Below are 13,975 nucleotides of genomic sequence, written 5' to 3' on the forward strand. Positions count from 1 at the left end.
AAGATAATCACGGGAGGCCTGCCGTCCTCTGAGTCCCTCTGCCTTTGAGATTAGGCAGGTGGTGACTGGACCTTTTCCTATGTGGCACCCTGCCTGTGTAATGCCCGCCTCAAGGAGGCTTGCTCAATGCCAGGCAAAGACTTTCAGATCCCAGTGCTAGTTTATGATTTTTTAAAATATCAGAACAGCAATAAAAACTCGTAAATTTTGTATTGTTTCTGTTGTTCTTACTGCTTTATTTTGCTGTTTCTATTTATTGTATTTTGATATTTTTAGTGTGTAAATAAACCTAGAAATTCACTAACATGGTATCTATAACATAAAGCTGCTTGTGCCTCACTCACTCGCTGACATGAAACTCCAGACCATACCACGAAAAATAGGAATGTGCTGTTTTGCAGATCGGTTCCAGACCTCACCCACACTACCGGGGGGGGGGAATAAAATAAACCCCCCGGGGGGTGGGGAATCCTTACTTCCCTTGAAAATGCAGGGGAACTCTCCTAATAACTATCACCCGATTTGTCTTCTTAGCATTATTAGTAAACTCTATGCGAGACATCTCCTGGGGAAATTACAGGAATGGCTGGATACGCAGGATATCTTATCCACCGAACAAGCAGGATTTCAAGAAGGATATTCTACAACACAGCAAGTATTTATTTTACAATACTTAGCTGAGAAATACTCCTCCTCGCCTAAGTCCTCCCTGTATGCTGCATTTATAGATTTTAAAGCAGCTTTTGATTCTATTTCCAGAGATAGACTTTGGACGAAGTTAAAGGAATCATCAACAGATCCACGTTTACTTTTATTAATCTACAATCTTCATCAGAACACCTGCCTCTGAGTGCGGTGTAGCGGGAAAGGGCATCTCTCGGCTGAGATACCTACTTATAGAGGAGTATGACAAGGTTGTATTCTTGCCCCTGTTTTATTTAATTTTTATATAAATTAAATAGTTTCTCATCTGAATGACCTTGCTCTTCATCCCCCTAACTTGCGAATAGGCATGTTTTGTTACAGCTTTATGCTGGCGATATTGTCCTATTATCTCAAACCAAGAGAGGGTTAAGCCGTGCCTTCACTTCCCTGAGTGTCTATACTGTGAAGGAGGCTTTGGAGTTAAACTACACCAATACTAAGGTGATGGATTTTGCAAAATGCCCCCAAACCCATAAGTGGTCCATAAATGGACATAACACTGAGCAGGTCAAGGTTTTCAAGTATTTAGGGGTTGTATTTCATTCCAGCGGATCCCAGAAAGCTCATCTTAGCTTTGTTTCTCACAGTGCCCAACAGATAGCAAATGTGATTAAATCTTTTTACTTCTTGAGAGGTGCTCTTTTTGTCCTAGCAGCTGTCAAATTATATTCCCTCAAATATACCCCAGAGGCACAGCTAACGTGGCTCTCCGTAGAGAGGTTGAGGTTACCACCTTGAAAATGAAAATCTGGTTTTGTATAATCAAAATTTGGTTTTGTATAATCAAATTCTGGCTGCATTTGGTTTTCTTCCCAGTCGGTTTAGCACCTTTAGTATTAATTGACAGCTTTACATCTAAATGGGAAAAAACTCTAAAAATGAAATTGCATCAACTGGGCACGTCCCAAGAAAACCTTATAGGGAAGGGTTTAGATCAGGTGATATGTTTTGTTAGGCAACGACTACTGGACATACATCTGCAGGAGGAGTGTGCTCGAATACCAAGGGGAATCTATATAGGCTCTCAAAACTTCAGCCACACACCAGCTGAATACTTAGATCATATGTTTTTACCTAAGTTTAGAAGATCATTGACCCTTGCTCGTTTGAATGCCCTTCCCTCTGCACTCCTAGACGGGAAATATAAATGAGTTCCATTTGCATTGTGTCGTTGCCCTTGTGGCTCAGGAGACATAGAGTCAGTTCTTCATGTTATTCTGTACTGTCAATTTTATAGGGATGCTCATATTAAGTTTATTGCTCCTCTCAAAGAACCATCCTGGCCATACAGATCAATTTTACTTGGATTTTTTACTGTCAAATTTTAAATTTGTTACTTCTATAAATGTGGCCAAGTTCTGTTATGTTGCATCCAAAATTCGTAGAGCTTGTATTAGCAATTTGAATATTCTGTAAAGTATAATTGTATTATTTTAAATGTTAAGCTGGTCTAAGGACTGTAATAAATTTACTTACTTACTTGCAGGGGAACTCTCCCATTAGAAAGGCATGGAAAATGATGCCTTCTGACAAACTTTGGCAGTTTTCTCAGTTACTTTTACAGACAGGAAGTCTGAACTTTTGCAGAATGATGAAAAAACAAATAAGCTATATTGTTTCTGTTCATTGCATTTCAATCCATGTTGGCTTTCCATGAAACTCACTAATGAACAAGAACAAGCTTAAGTGCTGAAGATACAAGAATATATTTTGCTCAACATATAAACTCTTCTAGACGTGAACTAGCAGTGAGTGAAGGGAGAGTGTATGGTCATTTTGTGGTACAGGTTGCTTGCTAACTGTAAGCCTGGTTTGTTTGTTTGTTTGTTTGTTTAATTGAATTTATATACCACCTAGTATAAAAATCTCTAGGCGGTGTACAGAATTAAAACAAAATAATATAACACATTTAAAATTCATAAAAAGATAAAAATCATAGATAAAAACACATTGGGCTACTAGGGCTTTAATCTAATTTTTTAAAAAATAAAAAATTAAGAATATTTATATGTAGCCATTTTCAAGGTAAGGATCCATCTTGGCCTGCTCAGGCCATGTGCTATTAGGTCAAAGGGTTGGGAAGTTTCAGACAGAGACAATCCAGATATTTTATAAAGTAAAGCTAAAGTGTGCCGTCGAGTCGGTGTCGACTCCTGGTGACCACAGAGCCATGTGGTTGTCCTTGGTAGAGGATGGGTTTACCATCGCCATCACCCTTGCAGGCTGAGATGATGCCTTTCAGGATCTTCCTCTATCACTGCTGCCCCCGATATAGGTGTTTCCCATAGTCTGAGAAACATACCAGTGGGGGTACATTTATTTCCCAGTGTGACAGGATTTCTCCCCCTTTGAAATGTCTTTCTTCCCACTAAGTAAGACACCTTTTGATTGCAGCAAATCAGACTCCTGCTAGTTTTTTCTTGTGCCTAATTGACCCACCAGAAGACGACTAATGTCTGATAAACTACATGTTACACAAAGGGGTTCTTCTGCAGTACTTTACTTCACTTTTTTTTTAACCTGCCACATGCTGAGGGAGGTTGTAAAGGTAAAGCCATGTTGTACCTGAGCAGAATAGGAAGAGTGTGTGGAGAAAGCCTGCTTTCCCTCCACCTCATCCTTTTTCAGCTCAAAACCACGCTCACCAAGCTACTTTTTCACCTGCTTAGGGGGAAAGATGCAGGATCCACATCTTTTCTCCATTAGGAAAAAAGCAGCTTGTGTAGGCAATTCTGAGCTGGGAAAGGACTAAACAAGGAAATGTTAATAAAGCAGCTTTTTCTCCATGAGCTCGCCTTCTGCTGAGGCACAGACTTCTCCAGGCTGGTCTGGATTTATAATAAACTAACCACTCTGTGAAACATGGAGCTTGAACCTCAGGTCTACAAAATGTACCCTCAATAAATATCGAAATGTTAGGTGTGGGTCAATCACTTGACAAATGCAACATAAAGGGATAATTTGCCATGGACAGATGCTTCCTATCCACAGTACTTTTCAATGGAACCATTTTACACTTAGCTGCAAGTCACTGGGTGATGAGATATTAAGGTCTCCATGTGAATGAGAATCACACATACATGCAAATCAGCCCTTAGAACATTACATGCAGGGTAGTTTCATTCAGTATTTTAGGTGTAAAACGAAGATGTTTTAAGTGAAGATATAGAAGTGTGAACAGGAAGTATGGACAAAGTTGTATTTGCAAAGAGATGTGTGTATTTGGGAACAAGTTGATAGCTACTCCACACATTTGTATTTACTTTTCTCTATAGAACTGCCCAGACATCTTTTGGAGATGGGAGTATACTTTTTAATTTCAAATGATTTGGTGGCTGGAATTATGTTAGGGAATGAGAAGACCTTCGTGTTTACTGTGTTGAAATGTTTTGAACTGGGCATTTTGTATTGGTGTTTTAATGGTTTTCTGTTTAGAGACCATAGAATTTATTATATTTATTTATTATTTATTTAAAATATTTATACCCCGCCCCTCCAGTGCAGTACTGTTTGGGGTGGCTCACAACAATAAGATAGACACAGATAATATAAAAGTAATAATATTAACTAAATTTTTTTAAAGTCCGATTAAAAACCACAATTAGGTTTGATTTAAAACTGAAAATCATGAAAAGCTAAAGAAGCTAAAGAACCTACCAGATATAACAAATTAATAATGGAGCATTAAAAGGCCTACTTAAAAAGGTGTGTTTTAAGATGTTTTTTAAAAACACTGAGGGAGGGAGCATGGCGAAGCTCTTCAGGGAGGGTGCTCCAAAGCCGAGGGGCCACAACTGAAAAGGCCCAGTCTCTATTCCCCGCCAACTGGATCTTTGTTAGTGGTGGAGTCATGAGCAGGGCCTGAGATGGTGAGTGGAGGGCCCTGGCAGATTCATATGGGCAAATGTGGTTCGTCAGGTATCCTGCCCCCAAGCCGATTAGGGCTTTAAAGGTCAATGCCAGCACCTTGTATCTAGCCTGGAAACAGACCAATGAAGTGCAATGAAGCTGAAGCAGGATGGGTGTAATACTCGTGAAGAGACTTGCACCCACAAGCATCCTAGAACTGGGTAAATGAGAAATCTAAAATAGCAATCCTTACATAACAGTCCAAATAGGAATCTACAATGTGTGTGTGAGTGAGTGTATATATAAACTGAGGACTAAGCAATGATCACTATTTGAGGAATTTGCATAAAGGTAATAAACCATCATGAGTGAAGAAGCAAAAGATAATCAAAATAACCCTAACTTTTGAATGTGGGCTTATTTACTGCAAACCCTCCTAAACACAGCTTGAATGAAAGTGTTGCAAATTTAATATGGTTAATTTGAGTTAATTAAGTCTAATTATACATATGCCATATTGTGGGGAGTTATCTAGAAACAAGTGGGTTTAAATAGCTGCAAACACAAAGTATAATATTAAATTCTACGGTGGTGCTCGTATATTCAACATATTTTATGAGCCACAAAGCAAGCACAGTCCCAGCTGCTACAGCACAGCAGCATCTCTCGAGTCCCTGCTTCTTCCACCATGGGAACTAAGCATCTGATCTTTTATCTCTTATAGTTGGCAAATGCATACCAACAAAGCCCCAACTGCCTTACACACCCACACTTTTGCTGTCCCCTGCACACAAGTCACCTCTCAGGTGTAGCAGTAGCAACTGAACTCAAAAGCGGCAATTCCCAACCCGTCTGCTGCCAGGTTACTCTAGTGTCACAAGAAATGAATTAATTTAATATTAAACACCTTCTATGAGCCCAAACGCACACCCACAGAGGATGCTGCTTGCTGTGTCTCTGCATGATCAGGACTTGCTACCTTTTAATCAGCCTCCATAGGGAGTCAGGAATACTAAGCAATCAATCATTCCCCAGACAGAGATGACATAAGAATGACTCACTTTACAAGAATGATTCTGCATGAGTCATAGTTCTGGGATTTGTTTGTTCCAATTCATGCAGGGGGTGAGCGGGTCTGTTTCTGAGATCCAAAGGGTATGCAGAATGCCTTGTGCAGCACAGTCCTATGCATGCTCACTCAGAAGGAAGTCTTACTGAGTTCAGTGAGACCTGCTCCCAAGTAAGTGTGTGTGCATACAGTCAAAAGGCCAAACTACATGTTGGGTTAATAACGTGCTTGGCTCCAATATGGATAGTTATGCTTTATTCAACAGCAGTCACAGGCAGGGGACATGGTGAACCCACTAATGAGGCACAAAAAGCCTTGGGTGGTGGCTTGGCCTAGCCACTTCCAGCTGCATGCCTCACTCCACTGTATTAGCAGATGTGGGTTGGCTGCCTCTATCACTGGCAACAGCTGCCGCACTGTTCCTCCTCTTTCCACAACCACTTAGCCCTCTTTCCTGCCAGATAGCGGGAGGGGATCAGAGCAGAAGGGAATGTGGGCCCTCCACACTTCCTTCTACTCCATGTGCCTGTAGGAAGAAGAGGGGCCACTCTCACCAGAGAAAAGGATATGGAAATCAGCATGGAGAGCGAACAGGATTGCAGGGGAATTGTGGGGAGGAGGTGGGTGGGTGGATGTGGAAATCAATAAGTGATGTACTCTGAACATTGAAGGTAGTGGGTTGGCACTTGACATGTTCTACATGTCACAAAAGTGGAGGGCAACATCTTGTCACACTTACCATCAGGTGCAGAGTTAGGGTCAGGCCTGGAAGGAGATCTGATCCAGATTAGACTATGGCTTGGATGGAGGGTGCTTTAACCCTTTGCCCCTAGTGCTCTGGATGTTCTCTAGATACCATTTGCTCCAGGAGAAAAGCTGTTCTTTATTCCAATGTGAGTTTTCCTTCTGGGGCAGACCAGCAACCACATGGGGTATGTGGAGAATCTAGATGAGTATCATAATGGAGAAAATGGTTAAAGCTCCCTTCCCAAACACTATAATCCCAATCCAGATCACACCCTTAAAGCTCTTCTATAGAAACCCCCCAAAAAGCACATCAGCTGTAATGATGCCCTTAATGTAAGATATAAATTGGACCTCAATGTACCTGATTATTATGGTGTCCCTCTTACAAAGATCCGACCAAGGGGTTCCACCCAGGAGACTCTCCTAAATGGCCAGAAAGGGACAGGAACCCCCACATGGGAAGACATTGAAAGACTTCCAACACGTGAAGCTGGAAGTTGGAGAATAGCTGCAGAAGAACAGATAGAGACTCTACACAAAAACAAAACTTGGACACTTGTGGAACTAACCACTGGAAGAAAGTCAATAGGATGCAGTAGGTTTCTTCAAAACCAAATACAATGAAGGAGATATTGAGGCTATTCTCACAACAGCTTGAAAGCGGGCTAAGGGAGCCCAGCCCAGGGCTGTAGGAAGGTTGAAGTGAGCCCAGACGTGAGATTTTAAAATGGGTCCCTCCTCACTGCTTTCCTCTCCTTCTCCTGGCCCGATGTCTCTGCTACCTATCCCAACTAGTTACAAGGTGTAAATAACAGCAGAACCAAGTAATACAAGGATTTAAGTCTGATATTTCAAAATAAGTATGCTGCCTGGAAATACATTTCACTGAATACACACACGCACACTTCACAATATTTAGTGATATACATTAAATACTATATGTTTGTGCTACTTTTAATGCCTAGAACACACTAGAAACACTAGAGGTAAGAGTATTTATGCTGCTTAGCTAGATAGATGCTAAGATATTATTATTATTATTATTATTATTATTATTATTATTATTATTATTATTATTACATTTATATCCCGCTCTTCCTCCAAGGAGCCCAGAGCAGTGTACTACATACTTATCATATACATACATATCATATACATATCATGAGCTAGATAGATGTAATTAAAACTCACTCATTTCCTTCTTGCCTTCAACAGTCAAATTGAGCACGCTGTTGTCTTCTACAAATTCAGCAGTTTGTAACATCTCTGCAAAATTAAGCCATAGATAAATCACTATCATTGTCCTGGAATATTATCATGTTTACAAGTAAGCTTATTATCTACACTCTTCAAACAATTGACTCTTGAGTAAAAGCATAATCTGAAGCTCAGCTCATGAGGCAAAGAAATCTTTAATGAGGCTGAATAGTGGTAACAAAAAGCATAGTTAGATAAGTGTGTGTGTGTGTGTGTGTGTGTGTGTGTGTGTGTGTGTGTGTAGATAGATAGATAGATAGACAGATAGATAGATAGATAGATAGACAGATAGATATAACACCTATGTGCCACAATATAACATCATCCTAAATTATTTTTTAAAGGTTTTGTAAATAGTGGATGATACAATCATTTACTGGTACTAGAGAAAGACATGCTGTTCTGGTATTTAAAAATATTTTGTATCAGTACTTCTGAACTGATATTTGAGCAAGAGAATCCCACTTTATGACATCAAGAGAAAGTATTTATCCCTGTTAGATTTGAATTGGCATTTTGTGTAAATGAAGTATTCTTTAAAAGGATGATTTCTATGGTCAGTCTACATCTTCCATAAATGTATAGAAAGCAGAGGTTCCCACAGAAAAAGACACATGTTAGCCCTCTGTAATATTTCAGATAACTTTTAGAATTATAAATATTATTGAAAATTAAATACAAACTTATTAAGACAAGAGAGAAGGGATCGGGAAGATACAATAAATGCCAACAAAACCATTGACCTGAGTTAGAAATGTAGTAGTAGTAGTAGTAGTTCTTTTATTGCAGCCGTAGGGCAAACAGAGTTAGAAATCCAATCAAGTCTTCGCTTCTACCTTGGCAAGGGCAGGAGGAAGTCGCTAATGCCCCGGTAACAGCTATAATATCCTGGTTTTCTTGTTTTGCATGAACCTAACTCGGGGGCGGGGGGGCAGGATATAGCATCAAAAATAACCCAGAAGTTCTGTCTGGAGACAAAAGAATAGGTCCTCTATCAGTTTTTAAAGTCCATGCGCCTCTGCCTCTTTAAAAATGCCAAGAACAGCCATACACAGACCATGTTGTTGTCTCTCCCTACCCAAAATTATCTGCTCGCTTATTAGGATCAAATGCAAATAAACTGGAGGCTCTCGTGCATGCAGAATGGCTTTTGTTAAAGCACAGTTCTGGGTGTTTCTTTTGGCTGTGGCAGCAGCACAAGCCCCCTCAACTCTCCCACCGCCACAAGAAAAAGAAAGGAGCCCGTCGGAGCCAGCACTCACCTGAGGAGTCAGGATCCATGTCTCTCCTCCTCAGCACACAAACACACAGCAGCCACCCTCCCTGCCTACAAATGAAGCAGTGGCCAAACGCTTAAACCAGCAGCAAGGCGGGAAGCCGGGAACAGTGGCCTTGATAAACAGGGCATGGGCGTCCCTCACACACAGCAACCTCTCTTGCTTGCTCACCCACCGGCCAGCTGATGTGGCTTTGCCTTTCTGCTTCCACATGAGGAGGGCTCTGATGCATCACGTGTCCACTGGCCAGCCAATGAGAGCACTGACCAACACCAAAGAAGGCAAGCAGGACGGGGCCAGGACGGGGTCAGGAAAGAGGAGCAAAAGGGAGGTGGGGCACCCTGCACATGCACTCTCCACACCAGATCCACACCACACCTCCACAAAACTGGGTTTGATAATGCAAAAAGCTAAACAGCAGAACCAAACACAAGTCAGAAGGCTTTCTGTCCCAAACCCAGGCCCGAGTGAAGGGAAAATCCCTTCAGAGTTGAATGAGACATTAGTTGCCATGAAACAGTTATTAGAAGCTAATTCAGGCACCTTACAACAAGTGAGTCAAGACATATAAACACTGAATAAGAGAACATCAAATATTGAGGAGACAGTGAAAAAATTAGCTGATGACAATAAAGAATTTAAAAGAAGGGTGGAAAGTTTGGAGCAAGACCTGGGATCCATAAAAGATGATAGGGAGAAATTATTAGACCAGATGGCATTGTTGGAACTGAGGCAAAAAGAGCATTTTCTGAGAGTTAGAGGAATCCCAGAAAAAACTGGGCAAGATATCAAAAAAGTGCTTAAGGAGGAACTCACACTACTTTTGGGAATTCCAAGTGAAGAGATGGATAAGCAGATAGATTCAGTTTTCCGTGTGAATTTGGCCTATGCCACAATAAACAAAGTACCCAGAGATTCTATGGTTCAATTTAACTCCAAATCAACTACAGAGCAGATACTGCAAGCATATTTTGCTAAAGCCCTTACCATCGAAGGCCAACAGGTAAAAGTTTTGAAAGAAATACTATCCAGGATCTTAAGGAAACGTAAGGATTACAAATTTTTAACAGATGCTTTAAACACCAATGGAATACACTTCAGATGGGAAGTGCCTGAGGGGGTCTCCTTTTTTTACAAGGGGAAGAGGAATTGAATTACAGAGCTCCTCAAAGCGCAAGAATTTTGGCGTAAATACAAAATATTTAACTCCAGAGCACCCAGTGCCTTTAACACATAATTCTAGTCAAGATGGATTACAAAATAGTTTCATGGAATGTCAATGGACTAAATAACAGAATTAAAAGGGCAAAAAAAATCCATTTTCTTAAAAAACAAAGTCTGGATATTATATGTTTACAGGAGACACATATTAGAAAACAAGACAGAAAATATTTGGTCAATAAGGCCTTGGGGCAAGAATTCGTTTCCTCTGACAAGAAGAAGAAGAAAAAGAGGGGTAGTGCTCTATGTGAAGCAACAATTTGAACCCAAGTTGATTTTTAAAGATGAAGAAGGTGGGGTACTAGCTTTGAAAATTATAGTTGCTGGAGTCAAAACAGTGATAATTGGAATTTATGCACCCAATGAAAAAAAACAGAATTTTATAAATATTTAGAACAGAAGATGGCTGAGTTATCAAATGCTAACTTGGTTTTACTGGGAGATTTTAATGGGGTCGTTTCTACAACTTTGGATAGAAAATTGGACACGTCTGAAAGGAATTTGGAAGGCAGGCCACCAAAAGCCTTTTTTGATTTAGCAGAACATATGGATCTCTACGATTTGTGGAGAATTAAAAATACAAATGCAAATGAGTATACCTATTTCTCTGAAAGATACAAATCCCATTCAAGGATAGACATGGCCTGGACATCCAAATCTATTACGTTGTGTAGGAAAAGAATGGATATTTTGCCCAGAACTTTTTCAGATCATAATGCAATTTGCTTTACATGGAAGAAGGTGCGAACGGTATCCTTTCATTGGAGACTGAATGAATACCTGCTGAAAAAAGCGGAAATTGTGGAGAAAGCCAAAAGGAAGCTAATGGATTATTTTGAATTGAACATAAATCAAGGAATGGACAATAAAACAGTTTGGGATGCAGGAAAAGCGGTTATGAGAGGCTTTTTTTATACAACAGAATGCATACCTTAAAAAACAAAGAGGATTGAAAAAAGAGGGATTACTGATGGAGATTTCAAACAAAGAAAGGGAACTCCTATGGACTAAGGACAAGCAGAAGATTATTCAAGCCATTAAAATGCTTCAGCAACAGCTTTCTATGTTGCTATTAAATGAAATTGAACGGAATTTAAAATATGTGAAGCAAAAGACATTTGAATTTGCAAACAAACCAAGCAAGCTATTGGCTTGGAAAATTAGAAGTAAGAAAAAGAATAAGCACATATCCAAGATATCAACAAAAAATAGGCTTTTCTACGATGAAAGGGAAATAAAAAGGGAATTCTTCAGATACTACTCTGAATTATATAAAGGAAACAAAGTAGAAGATAGAAAAATTGATAAGTTTCTGAAGGGACAAAATATTCCACAACTTTCCAAGGATCATATAGAAATTATGAACGCACCGATATCAACAATGGAAATAATGGAAGTAATAAGCCAAACCAAAGCCAATAAAGTGCCAGGGCCCGATGGATTACCATGTTCATACTACAAGTCATTTAAAGATCAATTATTACAGCCTTTGCAATGGACGATGAATGATATTTTGCAAAAAGGAAACATGCTAACATTGCAGTAATCTTGGAAGTATGCTAACATTGCAGTAATCCCAAAACCGGATCAAGATTCAATGCAAGTTAAGAATTACAGGGCAATCTCACTGTTAAATAATGATTATAAACTTTTTGCTGCCATTTTGGCAAGGAGAATGAAGGTTGTACATGAAGATCAAGCAGGCTTTTTTGCCAAAAAGACAATTAAGAGGCAATGTGAGAACAGTCCTGAATGTATTGGAGTATTATGAAAAACACAATGATAAACAAATAGCTATGATCTTTCAGGATGCAGAGAAAGCATTTGACAATGTCTCCTGGCAGTTTATGTGGAGGCTACTGGATGCAATGGGAGTTGGTAATAATTTTCTTAGGGCCATTAAGACAATATATTTGGAACAATATCCTAAAATTATTATAAATGGGGAACTATCAGATAATTGTAAAATACAAAAAGGAACCAGACAAGGTTATCCACTTTCCCCATTACTTTTTATATTAGTTCTGGAAGTGCTTTGTAGAAATATTAGAGAAGATGAACAAATACAAGGCTCGAAAGTAGGGAAACAGGAGTATAAACTTAAGAGCCTTTGCGGATAATATGGTGTTTTTTCTAGAAAATCCATTAATGAAGATCGGAAGGCTCTTGGAAAAAATAGAACAATTTGGCCAATTGGCTAGGTTTTATATAAATAAGAGTAAAACGAAGGTGTTGGCAAAAAATATGGACCAGAAATCCAATGATAGACTTTATGAAATAAGCAAATTGAAAGTGGAGACGAAAATTAAATACTTGGGTGTCTGGTTGACAAACAAAAATTCTTTGTTGTTTTCAAATAATTATATCAAAATATGGAATACAGTAAAAATTGATTTGCAAAGATGGACTAGAATGAACTTATCTTTAATGGGAAGAATTTCAGTTGTGAAGATGAATGTTCTACCTAAAATGTTGTTTCTTTTCCAGACTATTCCTATAATTAATAAGTTAACCTGTTTCAAGCAATGGCAAAAGGACATAACCAAATTTGTTTGGCAAGGGGAAAGGCCAAGAATTAAATTTAAAGATTTAACTGATGCTAAAGCAAGAGGTAGTCTTACCCTGCCGGATTTAAGGTTGTATTTTGATGCTGCTTGTTTGACATGGTTAAAAGAATGGATAACATTAAGAAATTCCAGAATACTTGATCTGGAAGGATTTGATAGAAGGTTTGGATGGCATTCATATCTGTGGTACGATAAAAGTAAAGTGCATAAACACTTTCTTAATCACTATGTAAGAAGGAGTATAATGGGAGTGCGGGTAAAATACAAAAAATGGCTGGAATCTAAAACTCCATTATGGATATCCCCGATTGAAGCTTTGGCACATAAAGAGATAAATATGCAATCTGAATGGGATACCTATAGGGACTTGTTATGTTTTCAAGAGAGGGGTTGTAAATTAAAAAACCTAATCGAAGTACAAAATTTGGTTAGTAACTGGTTTCAGTATCATCAGCTAAACAAAATTTACAAGAAGGAAGAAACTTAACATTTTTTATGTATCCAACCACGGTAGCTAGAATAGTATATGCGCAGAAATGGAAAGATAATAAAATGTCCTCAAAAGAAGACTAGTTGATAAAAAATTTGGAATACACTGAGATGGCTAATCTTACAGCATTCATAAGGGATGAAAACTTGGAATGTTTCAAAGAAGATTGGGAGCCATTCTTATTTTACTTAAAGAACTATTTTTCCAATATGGACCTTTCAGGAGGGTTTGAAATTTAGTAACAACAGCAGGTTGGGTAGCGTAAAATCGAGTTTGCAATGTGGAGTATATGTGTTTTGAATTATTATAGCAATAGCAGATTTGTATAGCTAATATGAATCGTGCAGACTGGTAAGCGGGAAGTCAACATTTACTTAATTGAATGTAATTGGATTGTTAAGATATTGTAAAAACCAATAAAAATTTAAAATGCACAAAACCATGGGATAAGCACATCTACCCCACTAATGATCATGAACATCACCCCCACCAAAAGACACCATTCCCCAATTGGCAAGAGACATGAGCACTCACTTGGTTGATCTTGCAGCGCATGATGTTGCGCCCCATGGGTGTGCTGGCAGGAACCCGCACCTTCCAGCACCACTTCATTGGCCAGAGGCCCCCAGGCAGCTGTGACAGCACCCATGCTAGAGAGCATATCAGGTGGTGTGTGGGCAAAGAGCTCCTCAGATATGTCAGTCTGCAGGCCTTGGTCCTGGGGGCTGCCAGTTCCAAGTCCTGTACCATGCAGGAGCTCACGGTCCAGTGGGGGGGGGGATGTCACTTTAGC

The 13,975-nt window shown here is 39.3% G+C and overlaps 1 long non-coding RNA gene across 2 annotated transcripts in view; it reads right to left on the reverse strand.

Moving 5' to 3' along the window:
• Positions 1 to 13,975, reverse strand: part of LOC128342139 (uncharacterized) — a 63,983-nt gene that overhangs the window by 33,511 nt on the left and 16,497 nt on the right. Inside the window, exons 2-4 of one of the 2 annotated variants that reach the window (XR_008314792.1) lie at positions 7,562 to 7,636; positions 6,732 to 6,878; positions 6,363 to 6,568 (exon numbers count right to left, since the gene is read on the reverse strand). This is a non-coding gene — a long non-coding RNA (uncharacterized LOC128342139). The remainder of the gene's footprint in view (positions 1 to 6,362; positions 6,569 to 6,731; positions 6,879 to 7,561; positions 7,637 to 13,975) is intronic. The other variant, XR_008314793.1, reaches the window with a different exon arrangement.

This window comes from Hemicordylus capensis, chromosome 2 (assembly GCF_027244095.1).
Source record: "Hemicordylus capensis ecotype Gifberg chromosome 2, rHemCap1.1.pri, whole genome shotgun sequence".
NCBI classification, from domain to species: Eukaryota; Metazoa; Chordata; class Lepidosauria; order Squamata; family Cordylidae; genus Hemicordylus; species Hemicordylus capensis.